Source organism: Alosa alosa, chromosome 1 (assembly GCF_017589495.1).
Source record: "Alosa alosa isolate M-15738 ecotype Scorff River chromosome 1, AALO_Geno_1.1, whole genome shotgun sequence".
Lineage (NCBI taxonomy): Eukaryota > Metazoa > Chordata > Actinopteri > Clupeiformes > Clupeidae > Alosa > Alosa alosa.
This window is the reverse complement of record NC_063189.1, coordinates 41099873-41117867: the sequence shown is the minus strand read 5'-3', so window position 1 is coordinate 41117867 and position 17995 is coordinate 41099873. Positions and strand designations below refer to the sequence as shown.

Sequence of the window (17995 nt, the reverse complement as noted above, 5' to 3'; positions counted from 1 at the left end):
ATTGATTCAGCCTGTATATACACATCATTCACTCACATAGTTTTTGCTTAGCAATAGTTTAAAGGCTGTTTACACAGTTTGCACACTATCTATTATATCTACCATGTCAGAGATGCGACACATAAGATGTCTTCAAATCATTCTCATGCACATGTTGAAAGTGCTTCTTTATGTTTATGCATTACAGAGCTCAATCCACACATTTCTGTGTGGACAGGCAAACATTTGTTGTGTTTCCAGCAATATGGTCCCTCATCACTGATCTGTGTTTAGTGAGAGGTCAATGTGTAGAGCACTTAGTATTTGTACAGTATCAGGGACCTGATGTATACAGTGTAAGGGTTCTTGATGTACTGTAGCTGCTGAAGCATTGAACACACACATTTGAAGACAGTGTGGTTAGAATGCTCTTAAATAGCTAAATGCAGTGGGTTCAGTTAATCAAGAGTGCCAGTGGTGTTGTAGTGCAGGGAAACATGCAGAAGGGCCCAGGAAGCAAGATTGAAAACCCATTGATGTATCGAATAGATGATCAAGTGTAAACAGCAGTATTACAGGTTCATAAGCTTGGCGTCTTCAGTTTGTAGTTGGGTGTTTCTCTGGTGTATTAGGGTGGAGGTTGAGATGCTGTGCCTTATACTATCACTATAAGTTATCAGTTGGCTTTCTTAACCTTGCCTTTGGGATGGGTCGGTTTTTCCTTAACATTTTTAGCCATTTTCTTCTTTGGTTTCACTTCCTCTTCTTCCTCTTCCTCCTCCTCATCTTCCATCTCATCATCTTCTTCTTCCTCTTCTTCCTCTTATCCTCCTCTTCTTTGCCTTCTTATCGTGCTCTCGTTTTCCTTTGCCCCTCTCCTCCTCCTTTCCTCTTCCTCCTCCTCATCTTCCATCTCATCATCTTCTTCTTCCTCTTCTTCCTCTTCCTCCTCCTCATCTTCCATCTCATCATCTTCTTCTTCCTCTTCTTCCTCTTCCTCCTCCTCATCTTCCATCTCATCATCTTCTTCTTCCTCTTCTTCCTCTTCCTCCTCCTCATCTTCCATCTCATCATCTTCTTCTTCCTCTTCTTCCTCTTCTTCCTCTTCTTCCTCTTCTTCCTCTTCCTCCTCCTCATCTTCCATCTCATCATCTTCTTCTTCCTCTTCTTCCTCTTCTTCCTCTTCCTCCTCCTCATCTTCCATCTCATCATCTTCTTCTTCCTCTTCTTCCTCTTCTTCCTCTTCCTCCTCCTCATCTTCCATCTCATCATCTTCTTCTTCCTCTTCTTCCTCTTCCTCCTCCTCATCTTCCATCTCATCATCTTCTTCTTCCTCTTCTTCCTCTTCTTCCTCTTCCTCCTCCTCATCTTCCATCTCATCATCTTCTCTCTCTCTCTCTCCCTCTCTCTCTCTCTCTCTCTATGAATATGACTGTGTCAATGACAGAGAGCTGAGCATGCTTAGTCTGCTGACAGGAGCTGAGCTCATATTTCTATTGCAGTGTGACTATACAAAGGTATGCAACCAATGTCAGCTCAGGCCATTCTGATATATAATTAGACAGCATTGACGTTACCTCCTGAAATAGTGTCACTGCTGCTGGCCTGGCTCATATTTATGTCCGAGCCAGGCTTTGTTTGAAAGACACCTTGACCCAAAGGGGGTACTGTACTGTGCTCCACTCAACCCAGGACACTTGTGTCTCTTGGGTTTTCCAGCTGCAGTTAGTTATGTTTGCCCATGTTTATGTTTTGTTTGTGAGGCTGTGATTTCCTGTACCTGATCGGCGTGCCTGTCTAATGGGTTTGGGAGGGGTTGTTTCCTGCAGAGGGGTACCAAGTTCGTCCTCAAATGTCTCGAAAGTACTCTCATCCATCCCTGCCCTAAGGAGTTGGGAAAGAAGGGAAAAGTGATAAGACCTGTGAAAGGTGATCTGATTTATCAGAGCATATTTAAAGACACCATGTTGTACAAAATGGCATCAGGCACAATGAAAATGACCCAGAAGTCACACCGATAGCGTTCCAGTTCAGATCTGTTCCAGGGTCAGTAGGTTTATTAGTCCACTGTCCACTGTGGATAGATTTGTTTTCCACATCAGACATGCTTGCTTTAAGTGAAACCACTGACCAATGCTGATTCATCACCCTGGAAATGCCAGTTCATTACCACCACTGCTATAGCAGTGATTAGAAAAAAAAAACACCGACCTTTCACAAGACTAGGCTACAATCCTCAATCAGATGGACATGCCATCTGGCAAACCTTGCAATGATTCAGCCAGTGATCAAACTAATGATTTCCCTGAAATCATTTTCCTTTTTGCATACACACAGTGCACACATTCAGTGTTCTCACAGCTGCCGAGTAAGGTGTGACCTTCACTGTTGGAATGAATTAAAACATCAGACGTGATTCATCACCAGGCAGTGCAGTAGAGCTGTAGCCTGGGGCGTGAGGTCGTGATTGAAGCGCTAACTAATCTCACGCCACAAACGGCCCCGAAAATAGCATCATAAAGCCGAGAGAAGCGGAGAGACAAGCAGAGGTTTGCGGGATATCAAGGGAACAGTTCCTTACCAGCCCCACACACAAACAGCCACACATCCACACACATGTGCACTGCACGTATACACAGAACACATATACACATGATCACAACCTTTGACCTGTCACAAGTCAAGGCTTACCTGGGCGGACATGAGGAGTCCTTCGTCAGAGGATGAGGACTGTGTCGTTGTCAGGCAGTAGTTGCTGCTTCGGGGGGGTCGCACAGCCTCTGAGATGCCTGACTGTCAAGCACAGGTGCAACAAACAGTGGGGGGGAAGAAAAAACAAAAAGTGTTGACTGGTGACTTATTGAGTCAGGCTGCCAATGCATTGCGGAGTCAGTCAAGCTAGATTTGGTACCAATAATACCCCATAATACCCCCTCTGCATGGTCAAGAGACCAACAAACTGTCAGCCTACTGTTAGTAGGCATATGATAAACAATTAATAGAATGTGTGTGTGTGTGTGTGTGGTCGCTCTCTCTCTCTCTCTCTGTTTGTGTGTGAATGACGTGTGTTATAAGGAGACAATTTAGAGTTCGGAGTTTTAGAGTTGGTTTAAAGTCTTTTTAAACTTAATTTTTCACTTCACTGTTGTTGTCATGAAATACAAGCACTCAGGGCAGCAGTGGTGTACAGAATGATCATCTAATTGTCTCATGGGAGAGAACAGCACTGCTTGGAGCACTGAGATCTATCCACCACTAGAGGGCGAAAGAGTGCTTTGTTGATATCCCAAACGTGCAATTTCACAACAGAAAATAACATTATTAAGAGCTTGTGTTACACAACAGTAACGTGTTAATCGCATGCTTGATTATGAACAGTGTGGTGTCCACATGCAAGGCCGAACTAACCAGATGTGCCATGTTGCTAGGCAACATGGGAAAAGATGGTGGAGGAGATGTTTGTGTAAGCTGACAGGTTTCTCACGTGTGTCAGCCTGAATAGCTGTCTCCCGCTGCAAGACATAATGACTTCAGAGGAAAAGAGGCGGAAAACACACAACTGTGACAGCTACTACATAAGGTACAGTAGGCTGTGATAGATGCTGCTGACCTTGCAAATGTGTTGTTTATGTTACATATAACTTGTGCCTTACTTGTGCTAATCTGAGTAGCCTACAGAAGCTTGCATCACTTGTGTCTATAGGTCTAGGCTACGTCTAAAGCTATGTTGGATGAATGTTGTAGCATAGCCTATTTATTCGTCCCTATTTCAATTGTTAGGTGGGAAAACATCAAGTTCAAGCGTTTTTTTTTTTTTTTTATAGGGGCACACAAATGTTGATCAAATGAATGACATTTGTCTAATGAAAAAGGAATAAATGGATAAGGAGGAAATGGAGAATGGAAAAGCGACCTGTGGGGTCTGGGGCCTTGAGGAAGGACAGAAAGGTCATGACTGTTATCAGTGCTGCAGCCATAGGCCTACTTCAAACTGGTGATGATAATGACACCTCTGACTGAGGTCAGATTTTTTTCATTTATTATGACCGCCACACAGCGAACAGGATAGGTTTAGTCTGAGTTTTTTTCTTCCGGATTTTTCCGCATGCACACACACACACACACACACACACACACAAACACCAACACACACACACACATTTAAAAACACACATGCAGGCAAGCAGGCACACGCACACACACACACATAAACACACACACACACACACCCTATTACCCCACACACCCCACACACACTCACACACTCACAAGTGAAAACACACACACAGAGAAGCCCACATAAAAGCAAACACACACATGCACACACTCACTTACATACACAAAAGTTGCAAGAGTAGGGGATGGAGTAGGAGATGGAGACAAATTGAAAAGCGTGATTTATTTTTGCAGAGAGAATGTGCAGGACTGAGCGGTGGTCATATTTTGTCCCGCTTTGCGGTACATCTATTTATTTATTTTTATCAATCTGTGTATTTGTAATATTACATTTATTAATTTTTCTGATGCTTTTGTCCAGGGTGACTTAAGTCTGGAACAACTCACAGTAAAATATGAGACCAGAGTGAACAATGAGTAACCTGCCTTTTGCAAAATAAGAAGAAACAAGTCTTTGACACTATCTACATAAAATAAATACTTGAATGTAGAAAATGTAAATATTTTAAAAGCAACAGTCCCTGATATGTTTAGCCTATGTCTATATTTATCACCATAACCTAGGCTATGCTGTAAGCATGGGGACAAAGGGGACAGCACTGTTATGATTTTGTCAGTTGCCTGAAACCTATGCATGTCTAATGGAAAATTCTAGGCTGGTGATCTGCCAATGGTCTTCTTTTTCTGGTGGAGTTTCTGGATTGACGCTAAGAGTTTTCGTGTATACCGTTTTAGTGCAACCATTAGCATAAAATGGCCTGAAAATGGTGTGCTTTCGGATGTCTGTGAAATGCCACGCTGTGCACGCTCTCCATTGTTGAAGTGCATAATTGTTTTTCATTCGCTGGGAAATGTGACCTGGCTTAGTGCCATAGTATGTGATGCTTTTCGTAGCTCACACGCATGGCATTACTGAGCGTGTTGGCAGCATAATTTAACGCCTCATCGGTTTGAAACAAAAGAGGAAAAAAATAACAACCCCAGAGGAGAATGGTAGAAGAGAATGACTGAGCGCATTTCTCTCTTTATTCCTCTCCATCTCATCCTTCTCTTTTTCTCTCTCTTTCTTTCTCCCTGCCTTGTCTTTCTCTCTCAGGCTTTCTTCTTCTCCATCCCCTGTCCCCCTGCCATTGCTCTAGGTGGTGCTCAGCCCAGCCAAGTTTGTGCTGAAAGTCTTGGAAGGTTCCAGAAAAGTGGCTTGGCCCCCCGTGGTCGCGCAGCACTGGGGTATGAAAATGGGCTAACGGTGCCAGGGGCGTCCCTCCGCCCCACATAAAGTCTGGCACACCAGCTCGGCGAGGGAAACTTTTCCGTCTCTTCCTTGTAATAGTTTCTAACCCTGTTATTGGCAAAGGACACCCAGGACCTTGCCTGAGGCGAGAGGATAGCACACATACTTGCCCTCAAAATGAATATGCTGTTAGGCCAGGTATCAGGCAAGCCGCCCATGTTAAGCAGTTTTGTACAGAGGGCTCTGATTAGCGTTGGCCTTGTTCTTAAAACGGTTTACACTTTCTGCATGCCACAGTTTTATTTGTATTAGGAAAAACATGAAAATTGGAATCTCTAATCAATAATAGAACAACAATTTAACACTCGGTACTTAAACCACACAATGTGTGAGTCTGTGTGTGTGTTTGTATGTGTGTGTGTGTGTATATATATATATATATATATATATATATATATATATATATATATATATATATATATATGTGTGTGTGTGTGTGTGTGTGTCAGGATCCTCATCTTAAGTGCTGATCCATGCATTCGTTTTGTTTTTTAAAAGATGATGGCCATCTTAAATTTTGAAGTCCTGTCATTGATGGTGGAGATGTGGGAGAGAAGGCAACTAACTGTGATCTCCTCCTACCATCTCTGCTGTTGCCGTGTCAACGCACTGAATAAAGCCCTCTTATGTTTGCTTACCAGAGCTGCTTCGGCATCACAAATTCAGATTCTAAACCAACGTATAGTTGTCACGGTGTCACTGAAATATCTCACCCCTCTCTAGTCTAAATCCTACAACACCGAGTCTACGGGGTAGGCTCCAGAGCATGCGTCCACTGCAATGGTCAAACAGTCACCCCTCTGCCTGCTACCACTGATCGTCATAGATGGCAAAGAAGGGAAGAGAGAGCGCAGCCTCCAGATCTGAGCTGTACTGCTTATGATGTGTCCCAGCGATAGGATGTTTCCAGTTATGCAACCACAGCCGGATTATTCTATGACCTTTGTTCACTGGCGCCCATTATTTCACAGCTTACTTGTCATTCTGGGGTTTTTTTTGTCAGCCTTCAAGGACACTCTTTTGTCTGTGCCATACAGTTCCACATATTTGCACAACAAAGTTCACACAATTAATACAAATGTCTGGGTGCCAGGAATAAAGCTTCACATGCAGTCACGGCCACACTCTTAGGTGTCTGTCAGGCTCTTAGGATGTACTCACACTATGCCATCTGTACTGTACCCGAGTATGTTTGACCCCCAAAGTCCAGTTTGTTTGACCAGTGTGATCATACCGCACCGTGCCCGGGTCCACTTGAGGAGGTGGACATATGTTATTAAGCCATCCCTGAAAAAACCTAGCCTTGACCCTAACAACCTGGCCAACTATAGGCCTATATCAAATATCCTTTTCATGTAAAAAATACTAGAAAAAATAGTGTCCAAACAAATTGGTGCCTTCTTACATATGAACAAAATCCAGGAATTATATCAGTCTGGCTTCAGAGCTCACCACAGTACTGAATCAGCCTTAGTTAAAGTTTTTAATGACCTTCTCATTGCTGCTGATAATGGATATGTATCAATATTGGTCCTCCTACACCTCAGCGCTGCCTTTGACACCATATACCATGACATACTACTTCATAGCTTGAACATTTTATAGACATCACATACCCAGCTTGGTTTAGATCATACCTTTCTAACCGTCAACAATATGTACAGGTCCATAATAAACAGTCTACCCAGACTATGGTAAAATATGGAGTGCCTCAAGGCTCAGTACTGGGGCCCCTGTTATTTTCTCTTTATATGCTTCCCCTAGGCTCTGAAATTAGGAAACATGGCATTAATTTCCATTCTTATGCAGATGATACACAACTATACCTCTCCATAAAACCTGATGAATTAACCCGTTAGCCAAACTTGACACATGTATAAGAGATATAAAGACATGGATGACAAATAATATCCTGCTTTTGAACTCAGATAAAACAGAAGTCATGATTTTAGGTCCTAAAAAGATGAGGGATATCCTATCCTCATCACAGGCTACATATAGTGATCTTCCAAAGACCTCATCCACAAGTGTTAAAAACCTAGGAGTTATAATTGACAAGGACCTATCACTAAATAATCACATAAAACAGATCACCAAAACTTAATTTTACCATTTAAGGAACATTTCAAAGATAAGGAAGTCCTTATCCTTACCAGATGCCGAGAAATTAATCCATGCTTTTGTCACCTCAAGGACAGACTATTGCAATGCTCTATACGCTGGCTGCAATAATACCTGTCTAAAGAGCTTACAACTTATACAAAATGCAGCTGCTCGCACACTCACTAGGACCAAAAAATATGAACATATTTCTCCCATCCTAGCATCTTTACACTGGCTACCTGTTAAAAGTCATATTGTTTAACACTCTGTAAAGCGCCATGAGACATGTGCAATGTTTTGGTGCTCTATAAGTGAAATTGAAATTGAAATTGAAATTGACTTGGGCATGGTACGGTTGAGCTTATGATCGCGCGCATGCAAAGATTCTAGAGCACAGCAGCTCAACCGTGCCTGGGTACAGTTTGATTAGTATGCAGTGTGAATGCTCAGATGAGTAACTTGAAGTTCATAGTGTCTGCTGAATGCAAGGGAACCGAGCAGAGCATATTGTGCTAGCTGTGTTATGGGTGACGTGTTGGGCAAGGTGCTTGGTTGGCTGGTTGGTTGGTTGGTTGGCTGGCTGGCTGGTTGGTTGGCTGGCTAGCTGGCTGGCTGGCTGGCTGGTTGACGTACACTTCTTACCCAGCGGGTGAGGCTGAGACTCGTGCGTCAGCAGACTGCTGGATGAGGGTTATCTGGGTAAAGACACACAAATATCCTTCTTCATATTTATGGAAACAGCAACAAGAGAAGGGAGGTAGTGGTGAATTGAGCATTGTGTGATGTGTGGGAACCTGCTTACGTGAGTGCATCTTTGAGCAAGCACGCGAGAGAGAGAGAAAGAGAGAGAGTTGGCAGGAGGGAAAGCGAGAGAGTAGAAAGAAAGCACGAGGTGCTATTCATTCAGGCAGATAAGCTATGAGAGATGCTTCTAAAAGCAATAATGAATCATCCTGATGGATCTCCTTTTCAAAGGCTCACAAAGGAAGCATTGTCGAATCCTCTGCAGGTTGCACGCACCATACACATACACACACTCTCAAAAAGAGATTGATAAACAGACCGTAAAATCCCCAACACAGCACTCTCAAATTAATTTGAGTTCAGTGTCACTGAATGGGAAACAATGTGTTTGTACGTGAGGATTTACTATAGTTAAGTAAATAGGTAAGGAGATGAATTCAAATGCAATGACTATCCCCACAATTTTTCTGTTGCTCACTAACGTAAAATAATCTGTGATTCTTTCTCTTTAGATATGACAGACAGACAAAATAGTAAAATATAAGATGTGGGACACAGCCGTCATGACAACTACAAGTCACTAGCACCACTTGAGAAACAGTCTGCATCACTGTTTAGCTGTGCATGCGTTTAGGCAGATCTACTGAATGCAATGCATGTGTAAAGTATATAAGACAAGTGAGAGTGAAATGTAAAATGTTTTGCAACAGAATAATTCTCCTGAGTGTGCATTAGACAGATTGTTGCACCCTCTCTGTAAGCTCCACCGGGTGAACTCTGTACAGCGTGTTTTGTGAGATTACACTGTAAGGTGACGTTTGTGTCTGTGTGCGAGGTTTGCTGTGTGGGAGGTTCTAGGATATGTATATTGTGTACACACACACACACACACACACACCTGTGTACTGTGGCGCGGCTGTTGTGCAGGAGAGAAGAGGGTGAGAGGATGTTTGGCCTCAACCCCTCCGGCAGTCAAGCACTCACACGTCTCCTCCTGTGTGAAGAGCCATCCATCACCAACTAGCCAAAGGACAGCACACCCAGCTGGAGGATGGAGAGAAGACAGCACACCCAGCTGGAGGATGGAGAGAGGACAGGAAAGGGAAAGAGAGAGAGAGAGAGAGAGAGAATCAGTGAGTGATGTGTAGACATGTTGGCCTACATCATATTTTTTTTGTGAATTCCCCTACTTGCTTTTGACTCTTCAAAGCATCCAGTGATAATTTTTCAGCATAATCAGATCCCTTCTTTTGGTGGTGCAGCATGCCATTGGGACCTGTGACGGCTGCCCCAGTAAGATAGGCTCAGGGAGGGTGGATTTTTGGCAGGCTTGTTTTTAAACACGGATAAATGCGCACAGACCAAAGGCACTCTCTGTCACTCCCCATCAAGCCTGAGTGCTGTCTGCAAGATCCTGTGTGTGTGTGTGTGTGTGTGTGTGTGTGTGTGTGTGTGTGTGTGTGTGTGTGTGTGTGTGTGTGTGTGTGTGTGTAAGAGATGGAGAGCAAGGTATGTACATTAATGGAATCGTCTGCTCACACACAGCGGTCAATCTGTCAGCAGAACCGAATCTGAGCTTTTCAAGGTAGAACCTGCACAATGGGAAAAAGAAATCCCCTCATAACCTTGCAAATAGAATATAATAACATTGAATTGCATTATTCATTTGGAGTTCTGCTTTGACCAAATCTTTAATTAACTGCTTGTTTGGACTGTGACCATTATAATGATTAATCAGGAGGTAGTATTTCAATTTCTTGTTGTTGTCATTGAGTTGTGAGGTTCTCTGTGTTGACATTCAAGAAGAAAAGGACACAAAGTGTGTGTGTGTGTTTGTGTGTGTGCATGCCTTTTGATGACTCACTTGGGCCTTAGGACTGCCTATTTATGATTGTGTGTGTATGTGTGTGTGTGCGTGCATGCATGCTTACACATTTGGCCTTGATGTGATGTGATCATCTGTGTTATAAACCTTTAGAGGGTGAGATATATCTGTGTTCTCAGTTGTGTGAAAGTCAAAAACCTGAAGCTAGTGCGATGTTTAGATAGAGACCAGTTGTTACATTGCTGAGACATACCTCTACACCCCCTGCTGTCTCTGTAGAGGCCCATGCATGGACTGGTTAAGGTTAAGGGCCCTATCATGACATTCTAAAGTGCATCGTCACTCATCAAAAGTCTATTCAAATTTAGTAGGATGTCCAGTTCACATTGGGAGGGGTTTCGTTATCAAACGTGGAGCGCATGGCGCAACAAGGTGTTCCTAGGTTTTTTAATCAGTCATATGAGTGTGTTTGGGGCGTAACATCATTGTAAACCAATGAGAATGACATCTGTCATTCCCTTTAACGGCGCAACGCGCGATATGTCAAATAAATGCATCGGTATTTTGGCATTCAACGGCGCATTTGAAGGAGGCTGCTTGCGAGACCGTATGGAATAGTCATTCTTAAACCATGCTTTACTAAAACCTAGCATAGCCTTCACGCATTTGCAACCGTCTATTATTTGAACTCGTTGGCAAAGTGAAACTAACTTCACCAAGGAGTCAGTCAACGACAAGACAGTTATATGCAGTTACTTTCACTATTGACTGACAATGGGTTACCATCGAAAACATAGGCTGGAAAAAACAACACTTACCCTAATATTGCTCAAATGACTGAATAAAACAACATTTATAGGAGTTGCTTATATCTCGTGACAGTGCGTCTTCAGCTGTGCTCCATACGTGTCTCTCGCCTCTCCCCTAATCATTTTTAACTGTCATTACCAATTTGCAAATGATGGTGAATAACTACTCATCATGAGATGTACAGTATTTCGTAATATCTTTATTCTAATTATGTTTCCCATTGTAATCGTGCAATTTGTAATGCTTTGCATGGACGTGCGCTGGTGTGCGTTCATGAATGATAGAATATTGGTGCGTGCACCTGCCAATATGACTGTTGACATGCGCTCTTAAAATAGCATATGAACAACTCGCCATTGACTTCTGACCAGGTTTAGGTGGTGTACAATAGCGATTTTTAGACAACGCGCCAGGCCCCTCCCTAGGTTGTTAATTGCCACACCCATGGGCGCAATGTTTAAAAAATAAACGTGCAAAATACCGAATTAAACTTTGCGCAGGTGGAAAACAAACTTTACGCCATGCGCTGGTGCCCAAAAAACAGCCCTAAGGAGGTTAAGGTTAATGCACAGGCCGGGCCAAACATGGGAATGCATTTCTTTACATCATTCTGATTTGCTGGCCTATCGGGCACTGCGGTTAATACAGGGGTGTGGTTAAATACATGTTTTTTTTTTTTTTTTTTTTTTGCATAACCATAACACTGTACCTTGGTTTATACACAGTGCGGCTAATACACAGGAAATGACTGTAGATAGGGCCAAAGATGGCATACACTGTCAGACACACATAGACTCTGACACACACACTGAAATGCTGACATTCATACACAAACAGATACTCTCTCCCTTACACTTACACACACACACACTCTTTCTCTCTCTCTCTCTCTCTCTCTCTCTCCTATGTGCCTTACAGCTATCTCCCAAACCCACCTCTTCATTGCTTCCATTTCCATCTTCACATCCACAACCAGAAGTCTCCGCAGTGGAGAGCTCCTGAGGTATATGGGGGGAGAGAGAGAGAGAGAGAGAGAGAGAGAGAGAAAGCTGCTCAGAGGGGCATGGATGGGAGGATGAACAGTAGCCGGTAATGAAAACAGAAGGCAGTTATTGTGCAGGAGGAGAGCACTAATGAAAGCTGAAGCTGGCGATAAGAGACTGATATGAGATCTGTTATCTGTGAGGCATAGGAGCTCCTCCGGCCTCCCCAGTCTCGGCCCCCCAATCAATACCGGCTGCACATCACAGGTCAATACCTAATTTCAACACATCACAGGTTGTGTGTGTGTGTGTGTGTGTGTGTGTGTGTGTGTGTGTGTGTGTGTGTGTGTGTGTGTGTGTGTGTGTTACAGAGGTTTAGAGAAGTCAAGCAGATAAAAGACCATTCTGTTGTGCTCTTCAAGTGAGTTTTCAATTCTGCTAGACCACAAAGAGACAAAGAAAGGTCTCTCTCTTTTTCTTTCTGTGTGTGCATGTGTGTGTGCATGTGCATGTGTGTGTGTGTGTGTGTAAGTAAGTAAGTATTTATGTATATACCACATTTTTCATGCACAGAGTGCAACACAAAGCGCTCCACATACAAGACATTGACACACAAGACAAAAGATGCCGGACGGAGTGGCATAATCGCCAGCGTACCCTTGACACCAAGACATACAAGACAGACAACAAACAAATTAGTAAAAAAAGAAAAGAATAAAATAAATAATAATAATAAAAAAACTAAATAGACATAATGTTAAACAAACAAATAGGCTTAGGAACACATGGGCATAGGGTAGTGATGACGACTTGTGTTATGTGAAAAACACACAACATATGGTGCTCTTGAACAGTCAATATTTACTGTGTGTGTGTATCCGCGTGTGTGTTTAGTTCTGGGGCCAGGAAATTGTTTCAGGAGTGTACATCAACACAGATATATCTATCTTTCCTGTAGGAAAGGAGTGCTACCAGTGACTAAGCCTGAAGCCTAGCAAATCATTATCATCATTTCATCAATCCATCTCAGTAAAGACAGGTGATGTTCGCCTCTAAACATTGGCCTCAATTTCTATCCGTCAATATCATCACTCCACCAATAGCCAATCTCTAAAGATGCAGAAACAGAAACAGAATTGGCAGGGCGGTGATTCCTTCGCTTCGTGATGTTATGGGCTCCAGGCAAAATGTCAATCACATCTCAGAACAGAGTGAGGGACAGCTCCTCCGAGGGGAGCCAACCTTTCGCCATGCCCCAGTGGACAAAAGGCTTTTGCTCTTGTGCTCCCAAAAAAGTTCCCTTGGCATTTACTTGGCAGTGCAGAATGAAAATCTTCAAGTTAATATTCAGAGTGGCCCAAAGCTTGAGAGCCACCACATGTCGACTGACGAAGTAGAAAACCGGTAGTAAGATTTTGGCTGCTGTGATGGCTGAGAAAGCCACATTACTCTAAAGCAGCAACACAACAAAATTGCAGTAATAACCACAGCATATGTAATGTGTTTTTGTTAGGAGCTAAGCTCTGGAGAGCTGCATGCAGTGGAGTGTGTGAGTCAGACACACTAGGTGGTAAACTGTGATCTCACATTCTGCTTTGAAAATCACCTCTCAGAGCGCGGAGCTTTTTAATCTGCTCGCAGTAACCTCTCCCTGCCCAGCATTCCTGGAGTAAAACCCTTCCCAAACGTCCGACAATTCCGGTCAGAGTTGCCTCATTCTCATCACAGACAAATGACCAGAGAATTCCTAATTTGCCGGTTCCAAGATTCCATCCTGAGCACGCCATCACAACGTCATTACTCACCCTGGCCGCCAACCCTGTGCTACCCGATGTGCAAATCATTCCATTAAAGCGTGTTATATTTACCGAGCTGCCACAGACCTTAATCAGCCACGCAGCGTCAGAGTCCCCAGCACAGGCTGTAAATCGTGTCTGGGGGGCCTGGATGGGTCTCTCTGGAGCACCACTCAATCTCCCATCACAGGGAGAGAGCTCTGTGGTTTGTGTATGTGTTGGGGTGCCTTTGTGTGTGTGCGTGTGCGTGTGCGTGTGTGTGTATGTGTGTTGGGCAGAGGAGGGGTTGAGGCGGGATGGCACAGTGGCATTTTCTGGTGGTGGAAAAAAATTAATAGGGGCGCTTGGAGCTGGCATTTTTTTGTGACCTTGTCAACTAGTTGGCTCCAATGCCTTTTGCTGATGTGCATATTAAAACCATCTTCAGAGAAAGAGAGAGAGAGAGAGAGAGAGAGAGAGAAAAGAAAGGAGGAGAAAAGGATGGGCCAGCGCTTTGTCCAGCCCTCTTATCTGAGTCCATTATGAGTATTAGCGGGCTGACAACGCGGTGATGCATGGAGCAGAGTGTGGCCGCTCAGGGTCCTGAGCCCGGAGCCCACAGATGAATAGATGGTAATTAATATATACAGCTCCCTAAAGACTGCTCTACAATCTCTCTGCAAATAGCCCCCATCAATAAGACTCTCCCTCTTCCCTGCTCTCCTCTCTTCTGGAGCTCTCATGTACATGCTCCCCCCCACCACCACCACCATCACTACCATCATCACTGCTGCCACCATCACTACCATCATCACTGCTGCCACCATCACTACCATCATCACTGCTGCTGCCACCACATCCACCATCACCACCACCACCACCACCATAACTACCATCATCACTGCTGCTGCCACCACCACCACCATAACTACCATCATCACTGCTGCCACCACCACCACCTTCGACGCCACCATCACTACCACTACTGCTGACACTACCACCACCATCACCACTACCGTTGCCACCACCACCGCCACCACTACCACCACCACCACCACCCCCAGTAACCCTCTTCTCTGTGGCTTTGTGAGCTTGTCCTTTCCAGTAGGCTTTAACCACGGCTGTTAGAGGGTTTTGAGTCAGACTCTCAAAGAGACAATCCACCCTCCTGCCACCACCCTCCAACCCTCTCCACTCCTCCACCCACTTCTGCACTTGTGGCTAAATGAGATTCAATGGACGTGGCTGATGGGGGAAGCAAAGAGGGGGGAAAAAAGAGTCAGACAGCCATTATATCAGATGAAACGATTTTATGAAACTTTAATGCAACGGATATTAAATCTGCTCTGCCTTCACAAGGCGCAGTGTGCTGTGTTTGAAACCGTCAGAGGGGACGGAAGGGAAATTTCCTTCTGAACACATTAAAATGCAATCCGACGCCCTCACAGACATGTTTCCCCATACTGAGAGACTGTGAGTGAGGCCCATTAAGGAGCAGGATTCAGGATCTATCTGGATTACATTCTCTTTTTAAAACTACACCAATTATTTATTAGCTCTGAAGAGAACTGGAGCTGAACTGAGTTGTGTGGTAATGATGGGTTACTTATCTCATGACCCATCCCCACCTCATGACCACACACACACACACACACACAGAAAAACACACACAGACACACACATGCGCATAAGACCAGGCACACACCCTGTGTGCACATATGCTCACACACAATTACACACCATAATCAATAGCTCATTTCAGACAGTCAGAGCTCTGCATATTGATGAAATCCTCAATGAAATCGTTCCGTCGGGACCTGTCAGTCAATGCTGCGTCTCACAGCATGCCGTGGGCTGATCAAAGTGGGCGGGGTTATTGGTGACAATCAGGAGTAAAAGTGGAAATGAAATCGCTGCTTTACGGGTACATCAAAACCGACAGCTTTATTACATCCGGTGTTCAAATTAAAGCTTTTAATACGCCCTTATTTCTTAGTTATTGCACAGGCATGATGAATTATATAGTACGCAGAGCCACAATTTATGTTGACAGTTTTTGGAGCATACTGCATAAGATGGTTAGTATACTTACATATTTCCCCACCATCTGTTTTGCCATAATTGTATATATATATATATATAATACTTAATATTGTTTTTTCTAGGGATTGAGTCATTTGTGTTGTCTCCAAAGGAGTTAATTTGTCTCCCTCAATCAAAGGTATCGGAGAAACTATTCCAACAGTTTGTGCTATTTCGACAGCTGGAGTAACTAACTCCCTGTTTCTAAAGAAGTCGGTCCATAAAATATAGATTTGGCTCTTTGTGGCAGAGCAAAGACAGATCAAAGTGAGGCATCATTGGCTGGTTTCTGTGCTGGGCAGGGTGCTTGCAGGAGACTGCTAAATGTGGCACTATATGGCTATGTATAGACCGCACTAAACTGTGAACTAAGCTGGCATTATGTTCACTGAATATAGAGAGATACACATTTCTCTACTTCATCCTCATTAAAGCAAGTGAAGTCAGCTAAGTTCTTATTACTGTACCTAATGTAGAAAGCACTTGTATGGCAGAATAACACATACACACACACACACACACACACACACACCCACACACACACACACACACCATACTTCTTTGAACTCTGCGGCACTCTACTGACAGACTCAGGGTGTTAATTAGCCCAACTGCCACCAGGAACATGGGGGGGAAAGGACAGTCAACTCTGTATCCCTACACGGGTAGACAAAGTGTTAATTGTATGTTAGCATTGGAATACACATATACTGTACAGACATACACACACACACACTCTCCGCAATCCGTTCGAACCCTGACCAGTAGGCACGGCTGAAGTGCCCTTGAGCAAGGCACCTAACTAACCCCTCGCTGCTCCCCGAGCGCCGCTGTTATTGCAGGCTGCTCACTGCGCCTGGATTAGTTTGTGCTTCACCTCACTGTGTGTTCACTTGTGTGCTGAGTGTGTTTCACTAATTCACGGATTGGGATAAATGCAGAGACCAAATTTCCCTCACGGGATCAAAAGAGTATATATACTTATACTTATATATATATATATATACTTATATTTCAGTTCTGCTGATAGATTGACAGCTGTGTGTGATTCCGTTAATGTACATACCTTGCTCTCTCTTACACATACACACACACACACAGACACACAAACACACACACACTCTCTCTCTCTCTCTCACACACACACACACAAACTATTAAAAAACTCATTCGGCGAAAATGCTAACCCACTCTAATGGAAAAGGACCCAGAGTTCGAGTCATGCTTCAGGAAACTCGATTTACTCTGTGAAACACTCAGTGTCCAGTCCTTTTTCACGCCATTTTGAAATGTAATAACTTTTGGTGCACGATGCTGTAACAAGATATTGCAATGATGATGGCTTTCCTTGTCAGCCCTCAATACAAAAACCCAAGAAATAAAAACCCAAGAGCACTTGAGACTGTGGGCTCCACATATAACACAGTTCTACCGAGCCCTGCAGATGTGACTAGAAGCTGAGTAAATAACCCCAAACTTTTCACAACCGTGATTCAGCACAAGAGATTGGCACTTGTTGTAAGTCGTGGACTTTGAGATTCTTAGTCTTACTGATTACCAGATTAAATTAAATTAGAACTGTTTTCAACCATGATTCAGCAAAGCAGATTGGGACACATAGTCTTTAATTCCCCCTGTGATGCGGGCTGGTTAACATTCAGTCAGCATCTGGTCTATTTGTCTGGCCTGAGAGAGAGAGAGAGAGAGAGTGTGTGTGTGTGTGTGTGTGTGCACGTAGGCAGGGTGGGTGAGAAGAGTGGCGGCTGTGTTTAAACAGAGTTAGTGTTTCACGTGGAGGCGCCAGTGTTGCCCTTTTATTGGACCGACCTCAGCGCCATGCATAAAGATGAGGTGCCATGCCTGTGGCATGCTGTCACACCTGCACACAAAGACACCTGCACACACGACACGACAAACACAAACGCACGCACACACACACTGGCAAACACACACAATATACTATGGTTACAAATCCAGACACACACATCATGTGCACACAAACACAAACACACACACACACACACACACACACACTCTGACAAACACACACAATATACTATGCTTACATATCCAGACACACACATCATGTGCACAGAAACACAACACACACACACACACACACACACTCTGACAAACACACACAATATACTATGCTCACATATCCAGACAAACACATGTGCACACAAACACACACACACACACACAGACTTATGTTTATATATGTTTG

General features: G+C 43.8%; 1 pseudogene; it reads left to right on the top strand.

Moving 5' to 3' along the window:
* Positions 1-7161: 7161 nt before the first annotated feature.
* Positions 7162-8811, top strand: LOC125301719 (annotated as a pseudogene).
* The last annotated feature ends 9184 nt before the right edge of the window (positions 8812-17995 follow it).